The following is a 15,187-nucleotide window of genomic DNA, read 5'->3' on the forward strand; positions in this document are numbered from 1 at the left end:
TCTATGCCAATTGTATGACGCATGAGAAATTCATGCTTCCACCGAAGCACAAAAATAGGGAGAGACTAGAGAGAAATTGATTAGGTGGAAATTGAATTTAGCAAATTAGAAAATGAGGTGGAAATTAGGAATTAGGAAAATTAGAAATAAGGTTAGAAATGATGAATTGGAAATTAGGTGATTAGAAATTGATGAAATTAGAAAATTAGGTGAATTAATTAATAACTTTTCATTCATTAATTAATTCACAAAAAGATAGGGAATTAATTAGCCAATTAAATAAATATTTAATTGTGACAAGGAGACTTAGGATAAATAAATAAATTATTTAACCTAGAGGGAAAATGACAAACAAGATTAAATGAATAAATCATAAAACCCTAGAAGATGAATTAGAAATGCAAGGACGACAATTAGATCTTGACAAAAGATAATTGATGTAGGTTCGATCATGATTCTGATTGGCAAAGGACCAATGTTGATAAATGATTGAGATTGACTGACAAAAATCAATGACAAACTGACCAAGATTGACAAGGAGATCAAATTGATAGGTGCCAATTGATGAGGAACAATGACTAATCGATCCAAATTGACATGATTGAAAAGGACAAGGATCGATGACGAATCAATTGCAAAATGACAAGATTGACAAGTTGATAAGGATCAATGACGAATCGATCGCAAAATGACAAGATTGACAAGTTGATAATCGCAAATGATTACAAACAAGCTAAAGATGATTGAAAGATTGACAAGAGGAAAAAACCCTAATTCTATCATCGATTAGGATTGACGATGTCCAAAATGATCATAAGTGAGCACGCACATTGATACAACAGGATAAGATCGACCAAAATCATCACTGAAGATTGCTATCGACAAGACCTAATTCGAAAGTGATAAAAATGAGGAATGCCGAAGAAGGACTCGATGCTCGCAAATGATAAAGACCAAGTGCACAACATAGAAGAAATGTTAATGCGATGTAAGAACCCTAAAATAAGGCAATGCGCAAATGTTAAAGTATGACTCCACAAGCGTTGACCATTTTTAGATGTCTACATTTTGCCCCTCTTTGAGACAATGCAATTTTAAGCGTTGTTTCAAAGAACAATAATGAAAATACCCTAGACAATAACAATGACATATACATGCCCCCTCGAGGAATTGGCCGAAAAAAACCAAAAAAGAGGCCAAGTGATCGATAAGAATGATAGAAGACGATAGGTTCGAATGGACTGCCAAGACTGATGGAAGAAATGTTAGTAAATAGAAATTAGACAGAGGACGGTTAGAGATGAAGGAAAACTTGCTTTCACAAATGCACATAAGTAGGTGAGAACCTTTATTTAATGTAGCAAAATGGATGCAGAGCATCATGGCATTGAAGGCTTGAACTAGAGCGCAACACTTTTTGCAAAAGATAGACACATCGCACACAAGGAATGAGTGAAGCATCCTAGGGTGCATACATCAAGGGTTGAGGTATGTGCTACGTTCACAAAGCGAATGTACTTATCACAGACACCTAATGATATAGTTGCCCCAGTTTGTGACAAACATTCCACAAACAACAAACACAACAAAAAAGGAAAGGGACCATGAACCATCCCAGTCACTCTAAATCACTCAGTGACATCATCGAGCAACATATGAACATGATCGAAGCCAAAGATAAATCAGTAAAAAGATAAGACACACAAATTCAACCAAGTCAAACAAATAGTCTGATCGTCATTGTCAAAAGTGGAAAACAAGAATGATCATTCTGTCTAGTTTCAGGGAATGTGGTACCCCGTCGAAGACAGGACACAGTCTAGTTTCAAGAATACCACACCCTGTATAAGACCCATGATAATGTTGACAAGGACCAATGGTAATGTTCATGCTATTTGGATTGATGTGACAACTGTGATCAGGTTGAATGCTTGCTTGGTCAAACAGTTCATCTGTTAATGTGTGATTTCATTAAAGCACAATGTTTGATTGATTGTCGTTGGATGTATGCTCTGCAATCTATCTATGCACAAAGGGGACCATTTATTGACAAAATGCAAAATGCCAAAGAAATTGTTTTTGGATTTTGATGTTTTTCACTTTGTAGGAATTTCGAGTTTTTTACAATTTTTTTGTTCATTTTCAGGACTTTATTTGACTTTTTAGGGATTTTTTCAGGACATTATTTGATTTTTAGGGATTTTTTTCAGGACATTATTTGATTTTTAGGGATTTTTTCAAGACATTTTTTTGAATTTTTTTTTGAATTATTTCAAGACATTTTTCAAATTTTTATGATTTTTTAAGGACATTATTTGATTTTTAGGGATTTTTTTCATGACATTATTTGATTTTTAGGGATTTTTTTTTAGGACATTATTTGATAAGAAAGCTCCAGCCCACATGTAGCAATAACTTCAGTAATTGATCGTGACAAGGGGCGTGCACCTAATGAAATTTTGAAAGACATATACAGCGACCAGGACCAAAACCTATGCACAAGGACTGGAAACTTGAGTATGCAAGACAATGATGTTGACCAGTCACAGGCCTGGAATAGAACATTGGGTCAGGGCAAGGATAATCGTGATAAACCTACGGGGGAACAATACAGCTAGGAGTCATGATAAATAATAGAGCAATAGTCTTTTACACATGGCCCCTGTTTGCTAGGTTTTCACCATGGTACTTGCCCAAGGTGCCTGTTTGCTAGGTTTTCACTAGAGGGAAAATTATTTTTCTTTACTTTTGTTCTTCTCAATTTTTCACTTTTATTATTTTTTTGTTTTTTTTGTATTTTTTTCATCTTTTTTTTTTTTTTTGTATTTTTTCAGGATCATATTTGAAGAACTGCTTATAGAAAACTATGTCCAGTACTTTTGAAGGTGCATGCTATTTACAGGATCGGATAGAGGTTCACCATCTAGGGTTGCAAGTTGATATGCCCTCGAGCCATAAGCTGTAGTAACTATGAAAGGTCCAACCCAATTAGGCTCAAACTTTCCTTAGATGATGTCAGTAGATTGTGCATTCTTCGGGTTCACCTTTAGGACCAAATCTCCCACTTCAAAGTGTCGCCCTTTGACCTTCTTATTATAAGGGCGACGGAGATGGTTTTGATATGCTTGCAAATGTGTCAAGGCTGTCTAACGTTTCTCATCTAACATCTCAAGCTGATGCAACCGAGAGACTCTATGCGTCTCATCATCAATCAAATGTTGCAGGGAAACATGCAAAGAGGGAATTTCCACTTCCAAGGTAAAATGGCTTCCGCACCATACACCAAGGAATAAGGTGTTGCGCCAGTAGGTGTGCAGATGGAAGTGCGATAAGCCCATAGTGCTAGATTCAACTGTACATGCCAATCTCAACCAGCGTCATTGACAACCTTTTTCAGGATCTTAATGATGGTTTTATTTGATGCTTCGACTTGACCATTACTTTGTGGATAGTAAGGACTGGAGAAATAGTGTTGGATGCAAAACTTTTCACAGAGTTCCTTGACATCTTTATTTTTGAATGGACGGCCATTATCTGTGACAATTGCAAGGGGAACCCCATATCTGCATATGATATAATTTAGTAGAAACTTTGAAATTTGAACACCAATGATATAGGTCATAGGGATAGCCTCGATCCATTTGGTAAAGTATTCAGTGGTTGTGATGATGAATTTGTGTTCGTTTGCAGATGTCGGGTGAATCTTGCCAATAAGATCCAATCCCCATTGAGAAAAGGGCCACAGAGATATGACAAAGTGAAGTTCTTGGGTTGGCGCATGAATATAATTTCCGTGTATTTGACATTTGTAGCATTTCTTGACAAAATCATGAGCATCCTTTTCCATAGTGGGCCAATAATATCCAGCACGAACCAACTTTTTAGCTAGACTCAGACCATTGAAATGGCCCCCACATATACCATCATGAACCTCGCGTAAAGCCGTTTGTGCCTCATTAGAATCCAAACACCTAAGGAGGGTATGGTCAAAGGAACGACAGTAAAGGGTGTCTGCGATGATGACATAGTTGGCAGTTTGTCGTATGAAGGCTCGGCATTGGTTAGGGGAAAGGTTAGGTGGTAAGGCTTGGGATTTCAAATACCGATAGATGTCATTATACCATGGGGAATTAGGACCAACAAGAACACACATCACATCTGTTGTTGAAATTTCAAAGGAAGGGACAAGCAACTGTTCAACCAAAAATTCACATCTGTCCATATTATGGGGCATATTTAACATGGAAGCAATAGTTGCCATAGCATTTGTTGACTTGTTTTGTATTCTTGGAACTTGACTGAAATGAATATCAGTAAATTTTGTCTTGAAGAAATCCACCATATGCTTGTAGGGAAGAAGCTTTTCATCCTTCGTTTGATAGTCATCTTTCACTTGATGAATGACTAACTGGGAATCTCCATAAACTTTCAAATGTGTAATGTTCTAGTGGATTGCTACTCAGAGTCCTGTGACCAAAGCTTCATATTCTGCAATATTATTGGTGCAATGGAAAGTTATTTTGTAGGATTTGGGAATAGCATCACCTTGAGGGGTGACAAATAATATACCTACTCTGGACCCGAATTTGTTATGAGATCCATCAAAATATAATTTCCATTCATTAGAAGATGTGACAGCAAAGACTAATTCATCTGGAAAATTCGTCAACATTGGATGATCATCATGAATAGGTGCCTCTGCAAGTTGATCCTCTATGATTTGTCCTTTTATTTCCTTTCTCTCAATGTACTCAATATCAAACTCACTGAGGATCATAACCCACTTTGCTAGGTGACTTCTCAAAGCTACCCTACTAAGCAAGTATTTCAAGGGATCAATTTTTGCAACTAGCAATGTCTGATGATTTAACATAGAGTGTCGAAGCTTCTATGTTGCAAATACCACTGCTAAACATGCCTGTTCAATAGTTGAATAATTCAGCTCATAGCCTACTAGTGTCTGACTGATATAATAAATAGCCCGTTCTTTGCCTTTCTCATCCTGTTGGGCTAAGAGAACTCCCAGTGCCATTTCAGTTGCAGAGATATACAATATGAATGGCTTCCCTTCTATAGGAGGCATTAGAATAGGTGGCGACAGCAGATAATCCTTGAGAGTTTGAAATGTTGATTGACATTGCTTGATTGATTGATTGAAGAAACTCATCCAATTTATAGACAAATTGGAGAGAGGACAAGATTAGCATGAAATTGATATTAGAGGCAATTGATTTAAAAAATGGCAAAATTGAGTTGAAGGAAGAAGGTTATGACACCTTCTATGTCATGAATTATGACATATCACCAATGCAAAGGTTAGAGGAGTGAAAGCCTATGACATCTTGCTATGCCAATTGTATGACGCATGAGAAATTCATGCTTCCACCGAAGCACAAAAATAGGGAGAGACTAGAGAGAAATTGATTAGGTGGAAATTGAATTTAGCAAATTAGAAAACGAGGTGGAAATTAGGAATTAGGAAAATTAGAAATAAGGTTAGAAATGATGAATTGGAAATTAGGTGATTAGAAATTGATGAAATTAGAAAATTAGGTGAATTAATTAATAACTTTTCATTCATTAATTAATTCACAAAAAGACAGGGAATTAATTAGCCAATTAAATAAATATTTAATTGTGACAAGGAGACTTAGGATAAATAAATAAATTATTTAACCTAGAGGGAAAATGACAAACAAGATTAAATGAATAAATCATAAAACCCTAGAAGATGAATTAGAAATGCAAGGATGATAATTAGATCTTGACAAAAGATAATTGATGTAGGTTCGATCATGATTCTGATTGGCAGAGGACCAATGTTGATAAATGATTGAGATTGATTGACAAAAATCAATGACAAATTGACCAAGATTGACAAGGAGATCAAATTGATAGGTGCCAATTGATGAGGAACAATGACTAATCCATCCAAATTGACATGATTGAAAAGGACAAGGATCGATGATGAATCAATCGCAAAAAGACAAGATTGACAAGTTGATAAGGATCGATGATGAATCAATCAGAAAATAACAAGATTGACAAGTTGATAATCGCAAATGATTACAAACAAGCTAAAGATGATTGAAAGATTGATAAGAGGACAAAACCCTAATTCTATCATCGATTAGGATTGACGATGTCCAAAATGATGATAAATGAGCACGCACATTGATACGATAGGATAAGATTGACCAAAATCATGACTGAAGATTGCTATCGACAAGACCTAATTCGAAAGTGATAAAAATGAGGAATGTCGAAGAAGGACTCGATGCTCGCAAATGATAAAGACCAAGTGTGCAATATAGAATAAATGTTAATGTGACGCAAGAACCCTAAAATAAGGCAATGCCCAAATGTTAAAGTATGACTCCACAAGCGTTGACCATTTTTAGATGTCTATAATTATCTTTGAAAAGGAAAAGAGGACATAACTATGAATGTAGTTTAAAGAAAATATTCACAACAAACATATGATTGCCACTTAGATTCCATCATCTTTTAAATGTATCACTATCAACTCTAGACTACGCGTGAGAAGAGAGTGATAAAAAACATTAAGTTTGCATAACGCCTATATATTTTAGAGATACCAAAGAAATATATAACGTTATATGACCATTGTCTTCATGAAACTAGGAAAGTAATTTACAAGCTTGTTATTTCAATATCACACGATAATTACATAACATCAAGAAAATGAACACTTAATAATCATGGAAGCACTCTCAATCTGCCTTGTATTAAAAAATGATGAAATTATACAATTCAAAATTTATAACTGTCCTAAACTCACAAAATCCAAAAATTCCTTCTACCATCTATCTTTCTAATATTTATAGCCTCTCAAAATAACCACCTCATAACCAACTTTGATTTTGAGTTAAAAACTAACTCATTTCTGTGCAAATTACAATGAATTAATAACTAGCATATTTATGCATGAAAAAAGTCAACCTATTAAGCTTGAATCTATGAGATACAAAATCACAACTTATACAATGAAACCAAAAATAAATAAAGTAAAACATGACCAAGGAGAGTATGCTATGATATAAACATGGTGATGATTTTTGATATCATGGAACAACATGCTAGTTGATCATTTGTTTATGTTGAATTAGTGTTTTAGCCTTGAACAACTTGTATGCTTTGAGTGCATCTACCATGAACTTGTACCTAGGAATGATCACATTATCCATTTTTAATTTGGTAGTTGCTTGGCCATCCTGAATGTTAACCAAATCCTGATAATATGAAGGCATGTCGCAAGCATCTAAGGCAACTGAAATGACACTAAGTCTCTTCATTCTATTTGCATCTAACACCTGTACATTTGCTAATTCAGTATTAATTCTATCATGAAACTTTCTTAAGAGAAGTTGACTATTCATTTGCTGAAATTTCTCTTTTACTAATACATCACCAATGATATATTGTATCTTCTATTATCTTCATCTTTGTTTTCCACAAGCTATCAAGAGTTTTCAATACTCATCCAAGCATTGCCTGATATTCTCCAATTTCCAACTTATACTCTTCCACCATTTACTAGATTGATTTTCTTCTTTATGAGAAAAGACCTTTTCAGCAATGAGTACATTCATATCTATTTTTTCTATCCTTTGGAATTCTTTCAAAGTATCCTTCCAAGACATTTCTTGTTATTTGGCGCTCTTCAACTTTGTTGCAATTTCCTATTCCTGTGCATCTAGCTTCATATGAACATCTTTGGCCTTCCCAATGAAGTCTAGTGTTTCCGACTTCATTTGATTAATCCATTCTTCTAACATCCTGCTCTATTTCTTGCATTTGTGTATATCTTCCATCACCTTCTTCTCAATAATTCCTCCAGTGTGCGCTAATGTCAAAGTTGAGGCTGACTCCAATTGTGTATCTAAAGAATCCACAATAGATTTGACATAGGATGAAAGAACTTGTATTTGTTGCTTTAGTTGATCCTTTTCTTCCTTATCTTTATTTTCTTTGTCAACCAGAATAGCTACTAAAATTTGAAAATTATGGACAACTCCCTCATGTGTTGTAGGACCTAAATCCCCCTCATCTTGCTAAAATCTAACTCATTAGCTTCATGTACATATTTTTCAACAATGGGTTAAGCTACTTCAACACATAAATTTCTTGATGATGGATTAATTCCCAATCTAGATGCAACCTTGGTTTTCTTGGGTTTGGCTATCCTGTGAAGTACATTTGCAACTGCATCAAAACTAGGAGCTATCAGCTGAACAATCCTCTTCTTATTCTGTAAACTCTATTGTAACCAGAATGATGAAGATGATAGCAATGATTCTTGATTGGTCACATATGTAGAGGTTAAAGATGTTAAATTATTTGGGAACAGAAGAGATTGAATTTCAGCATGAGCATCATTCATATCAGCTTCCTCATGAGTGGCAAAATCATCATGTTGGGGTGATGAAATAATGATAGATGGTGAGACAAAAGGAATTTGCTGACTTTCAACATTGGGAGGGTGTTGAGGTGAAATACTTTCTAACTCATCTTCAAGCTCATGGACAAGATTCACTACTTTTCTTTTTGTCCTTAATTTTTTTTCTTAATGATGGAGCTAACCTCGCATACCTTTGCAAGATCCTTCTATTTTTCTGGATCTTCTCCATCATCACCTCCTTTGGAAATATTTTGGTGTAGACTCATCAGTGGGTTTCATCTTTGCAGATTAGCTAGAATGAAAGAACATCCTTGTGTTTCACTTCTCTCTTTTAAGGAATTAACTTTATATGAAGGCTTAATTATTGTAGATTCAATCTTCTTACTTTTAACCCATTCAAGTGTCCTTCGAACCACATAAGCTGATCTTTCTTGAATACTTATTAACTCCGAAATTGACCAATTAATAGGTGGAAGTGGAAGAAGTTGAATCCTCTCAATGTAATAACCATCAATCAAATCAGATTCATCATCCTCAATGCCATTCATATTTATTTCAATTCTATAGTCAATTATTTGTTTAACAGAAAATCTCATTCAGTCCCTTGTCCACACTTCAAAATCATCTTCACAATCTTGCCAAAAATCTTCTATATCAAGAAAGTGTTCAAATCCGGCACCAAGTTCTAACTCTCCTGTAGCATATCCTTTGCTATCAAAGGGAAACCTCATTTCGTAAGGATACAGGTGAATCTTGCTATAGACCTCTTGATACTTTGAGCATCTAAATAGCTCTCACAACTATAATAACCAAGTCCAATGGGAATATAGATAATTATTTTTCTTTTATTCCGACAAATTTTGTTGACTTGTGTAATCTGTCGGCATACTTCAATGAGGATCAACTTATCTTCAACAAACCTCAGCAACATGAGAGGGAAACCATCATAACATCCTATCCAAATGTATGTGAACTTCAAAAATTGTATAAAGTAACTACGATATTTTTGAATCAATGCTGCTACTTCTAAGGATATTCTGAGTCCGATATTGCCCTATAGTTCTCTTACTCTCAACATAGTGAAAGCATCATTAACCCGCCTGAAGTGATGATAACTTTCCTCCAATTGCAGTTGTGGATGATAATTGTAAATTTGAGTTGCATCATCATAAATGCCTTCAACATTCAAACCTAGTCATTTCTTCATCCTAGCAATGGCATAAAAGAGGTATGATGTCATATAGAAGTTATAATTATTGTTCAGTTTGAGTAGCTGATCAAAAAGATTATTGTTAATAATCTCAGCCCAGTTAATAAATTGTGTGATGCTAAAAATGTGGTAAATAAGAAAGGCATACACATATAATGAGAAAATAAAACATAATGGAAAGCTTAATTGAAAACTAAATTAAAGATGCAAACCATAAGGCTTCCTTGAAATATTCCATTTCCCTCTATTCTTGAGGACCTTGAAGATGTTGGATTGATTGGCTCTCAGTGGAGCAATGACCTCCAAAGTGGCAACTCAAGAGTTGAGTAGCTACTTGATCATGATTGATTATGCAAATAATATGAAATGCATGATCTAAGAAACTAGATTAACATGCTATGATTAATCCAAAAGTCTAATTACTAGATAATTGAAATGCAAATTGCCTATAATAATGATGCTAAAAATATGAATGCAAGGGATCCTTATTGCTTCGAAATGGGGGATATTTATAGGAATTCCAAGGCCAAAGCTGAGGTGGCTGGAATCAACTATCCAGATCTGATTTGAAGATATCAAGGGCCAAGATTGAGGAAGTTGGAGAAGAGGTTGGAGGAAGGGACACTTGTCATCTCTATGGTGACAAGTGTTAAGGAGCCTTTCTCATGAGAGGGAAAGTGTCCAAGGGAGGATACATGTGGCAAAAGTGCCATGTGTCTCAAGGGGAGAATATCCACACCATAGGAGGTTAGGATAAGGAGGTTAGGACGTGCAAGATAGGATGGGGTTAGTTAAACCCACAGTTAGGTGAAATGGGTTAGGTTAGGGGGATGGTTAGGTTAGGTGGTTAGAAGTTAGGAGGCATGTGGGGAATTTTTATTTAAAAATTCAAATAATAGGAAAAGGCTAATTAACTTTCAACAAATCATAAACTGATTTTTTTAATTAATTAGGGGATTAGAAGAAATGAATTTAATGGGGGGGATTAATCAATTTAGATTAATTAATCAAAGGGGACTATTAAAATGAGCCTATAAAATAAATCCTTAGATTTATTAATAAGTAGATGAATGGGAGAATTTAATCAAATTGATAAGGAAATCAATTGAATTGGAAGGGCGATTAATTAAATAATTGCTTATTTAGTTAACTATCTTCAGACCATTTTTAGGTGTATACATTTTGACCCTCTTTGAAGCAAGGTGTGATGATGCGTTGGTTCAAAGTATAATCTCATTTTTTATGATGGTGATGTGATATTGGCTCGATAGGATGCCCCAGACATTGATTGATAAATTGTGGTATGATGATGCCCCCTTAGGAGATCAATTGAGATAATTGACCTTTGGAGTGGTTGGATCATTACAAATTTGATTTCTCGATAAGAAATGATTTGATTCCCATAACGTTGATTGATGAAAGTGTGAGTTCTTTGATCACTATGGCGTGGTTCTAGATGTGATGATTGATAAAGCTTTATTGAATTGATAGGATTGATTAGATTGATGATATTGAGATCAAGTCTAGTTTCAGGAATGGCACCTCATGTATAAGACAAAGATGATCAAAATGTTTGGTTTCAAGAACGATATATCCTATATAATACTTGATCAAAACGTCTAGTTCCAGAAAGAATTCATCCTATATAAGACATGATAGAATGGATCAAATGACATCGATTGATAGAATTGATAAGATTGATTGGATAAAGAACTGATTGTTTGGTGATATCATGTTGCAGGAAGATTCATATATGCTGATGTGGGTTCATATTTGAGGGGGTAGCATAAGATTTTCATTGGGTTGACAATATTTGGAGAGATAAGTCATGGTTTTGACTGTGTATACACCTGTGATGATACATTGATGATTCCTGCAATAGATTTGGCCTTGGATAAGATGAGCTTTTGTGATCCTATGCAAGAATGAAATGCAAGATAAATGCAATTGCAAATGTGAATGAAATGCAATGCGGTGATCAGACCAGTCATGTGGTCATTGCTTTGTTTCATCATTGAGTCATTAAAATATGGGAAGTGAGTGCAAACATCAATGGTATAATTGAACCATGATGACCTGGGCACTACTTTCATGGGTTTTGATATTTCAAGTTAGCACAAGCATCGAGGTATAATTGAACCAAGATGACCTAAGTGTTGCTTGCGTAAAATAGGCAGTATTAACCATTTCTATATTCAAGTCCGAAATGTCTTCTATGATACTCCAATGATCATGTCCTGAGACAACTTTGCACATATGAATGATTAACTTACATACAACAAACAAGAAAAATATCATGTTCCTTCCGTGTTCCCCTAGTCAAAGACATCCTAGAGTCACTCAGAAATCATGATAGAAAAAAATCAAGATAAAATAGTTGAACCATTATTGTCAAAGTGTTAAATTAATTAGTCAAAAGATATCATCCATTGATATGTGTCTATCATGTTTAGACTGATATGTGATAGCTGATGGTTGACAATTTGAACTTGTGTTCAATGTTGGATGTGTCTCATGTTTTCACTTGGAAAGTGTTGCCTAACTATTGTTTTGCCTATTTGATTAAGCTCAAAATGATGAAAATTTTTGCCCCCAGCGAGGTTTAGGATTTTGCCCCCAGTCTAGAAACAACTTTATTATGATATATAAAATGATCCAAAACATGATGAGAAATCACCTGGGATGCCTGCGTATGTACAAAGGCTTTATTATGGATATGAACAATGCTAATGGAAATGAATGCAAGCAGAAGGATGCATGAACCAATAGATGGAAGAGCTAGCTGACAGATAGCGCATGTTTGCCAGGTTTTCACCATCTGTTTTTATTGCACTTTTTCTCATATTTGATTTTTTTTTTTTTTTTCAAATACAAAAGGATGGGTGAGATTGAAAATTTATTTGGGAGAAATAGTAATGTTGGCATCATCCTTAATGAGCTTTCCACTAAGGAACTCATTGGCAGCAACAACAGGCCAGATAAACCCTTGGCCAATGATGCAGGCATAAAGAGGAACATCAAGGATGATCTCCTTCTAGGTGGGTTTCTTCTCAGCACAAACAACAATGAGGTAGGAGCGCCCAACCCACCCAATCCATCTAGCAATATACAAAAAGAGGAGGCTAGGAGTGATGAATTCTACCCAATGGGCCTTGTCACCATCGACAATCAGGTGGGGCAGGTCATCAGTTCCACAGAGCAGCCCCTCTTTCCCTTAATTGTTGAATCAACACTTTGTCTTCTCAATACTGGCCTTGATTGCTAGGGCAGGAGCACTCTTAGGGGAATAAGCCTTGAGGTTGTTCTACAACTTCTTTAGGGCATGCTTTTCCCTCTTCTCGAAGGCCTTGGATTCCTTGCAGGGAGTCATCCCTGCAATGACTGCCTACGCTATCCCCACCGTCGCTTCGCTCATCATCACCACCGCCAGAGCTAGGGTTGTCAACATCTTCTTTCCAAATGCAATCATGCCCTTGTTCGATTCTGATCCCTCACTCATTGAGTACATCACTGCTCGCCTTTCCACCTGGCATGGCGTTCTGCAACCCAGTGATTTTCCTACTAAGGGATTCATTAGCCCTATTGGAACTGAAACTTTTGCCATTTTCTTTGTTCTTGTTAGGTCTTTTGGCACATGGGTTAATAGTCTAATACTTTTGGCGCAAAATCAATTCTTGTAAGGGAGAGGTCTTAAATGGATAAGCATGCAATCTTTACCACCATGGTAAATAAGACATACACATATTATGAGACAATAAAACATAATGGAAAGCTTAATTGAAAACTAAATTAAAGATGCAAACCATAAGCCTTCCTTGAAATGTCCCATTTTCCTCAATTCTTGACAAACTTGAAGGTGTTGTATGGATTGGCTCTCAATGGAGCAATGACCACCAAAGTGGCAACTCAAGAGTTGATTAGCTACTTGATCATGATTGATTATGCAAATGATATGAAGTGCATGATCTAAGAAACTAGATTAACATGCTATGATTAATCCAAAAGTCTAATTACTAGATAATTGAAATGCAATTTTCCTATAATAATGATGCTAAAACTATGAATGCAAGGGATCCTTATTGCTCCGAAATGGGGGATATTTATAAGAATTCCAAGGCTAAAGTTGAGGTGACAGGAATCAATAAAACATATCTGATTTGAATATATCAAGGGCTAAGATTGAGGAAGTTGGAGAAGAGGTTGGAGGAAGGGACACTTGTCATCTCTGTGGTGACAAGTGTCAAGGAGCCTTTCTCATGAGAGGGAAAGTGTCCAAGGGAGGAGACATATGGAAAAGGTGTCATGTGTCTCAAGAGGAGAATATCCACACCATAGGAGGTTAGGATAAGGAAGTTAGGATGTGCAAGATAGGATAAGGTTAGTTAAACCCAAGGTTAGGTGAAATGGGTTAAGTTAGGGGGATTGTTAAGTTAGGTGGTTAAAAGTTAGGAGGCATGTGGGGAGTTTGAATTTAAAAATCAAATAATAGGAAAAGGTTAATTAACTTTCAACAAATCATAAATTGATTTGTTTTAATTAATTAGGGGATTAAAAAAATGAATTTAATGGGGGGGATTAATCAATTTAGATTAATTAATCAAAGGGAACTATTGAAATGAACCTATTAAATAAATCCTTAGATTTATTAATAAGTAGATGAATGGGAGAATTTAATCAAATTGCTAATGAATTCAATTAAATTGGAAAGGGGGATTAATTAAATAATTACTTATTTAATTAACTATCTTCAGACCATTTTTAGGTGTATACAAATTGTATGCCCTCACAGATGATATTAATGAACAAGAACATCCACCCTTCCAATTCATTCGAGTCCTCATTTCCCTTGACCCAGTTCAAGAAAATAACCATATTAGTGATATCTTCCATCAACAGAGACCTGTGAATTATTTTAGGAAGTTGTGTTTTTCCTTTCCTTGGTTTTGCTAACCACTTTTGGGCTATATTATTCAAACATTGGGTTTCATTATTGATAAAGTAATTATTTCCATATTCCTTGTCTACCTCAGTGGATTGGTCTCTGAAAGGCAATCTGAAAATTATGGCAATAGAGACTAGGTCAAGTTTAGCAACCACATTACCTTATGTTGTCCTAATCTCTTTTATATCCAGATTAAATGTTTTCATGCATTCCAAAACTATTTCTGGACATTGCACTGATGTGGGATATCCTGTTGCATGAGCTAATCCACTATCTAATAACCTCTGGGTTGTCAGAGTCTTATCTTTCCTTTCCATTGATTTCCAAAAATCTGAAAGACTCACATTTCCCAACTTGGTATCTCCAATATCTGAAAGTGTACATTTGAGAATGGGAGCATAATTAGGGCTATGAAACTTGTATTTCATTTTGAAAAATAAAAATAATACTCACTCAACTCTATTTTAATGAATGTTCGCAACTTTGTCAAAATAGTTTACATACTTTGTCTTTGCATTGTCAACATATTTACATGCCTTGTTTTATCCTCCGATATTTTGTATGCATGAGGCAATTGCTCTTGCTTGAAATTTTGTAAAGTTTTTATAAGTAT

General features: G+C 35.3%; 1 pseudogene; it reads right to left on the reverse strand.

Moving 5' to 3' along the window:
* Positions 1-12,528: 12,528 nt before the first annotated feature.
* On the reverse strand, positions 12,529-13,236 carry LOC131057753 (photosystem I reaction center subunit III, chloroplastic-like; annotated as a pseudogene).
* Between the last annotated feature and the right edge of the window lie 1,951 nt (positions 13,237-15,187).

This window comes from Cryptomeria japonica, chromosome 4 (assembly GCF_030272615.1).
Source record: "Cryptomeria japonica chromosome 4, Sugi_1.0, whole genome shotgun sequence".
Lineage (NCBI taxonomy): Eukaryota > Viridiplantae > Streptophyta > Pinopsida > Cupressales > Cupressaceae > Cryptomeria > Cryptomeria japonica.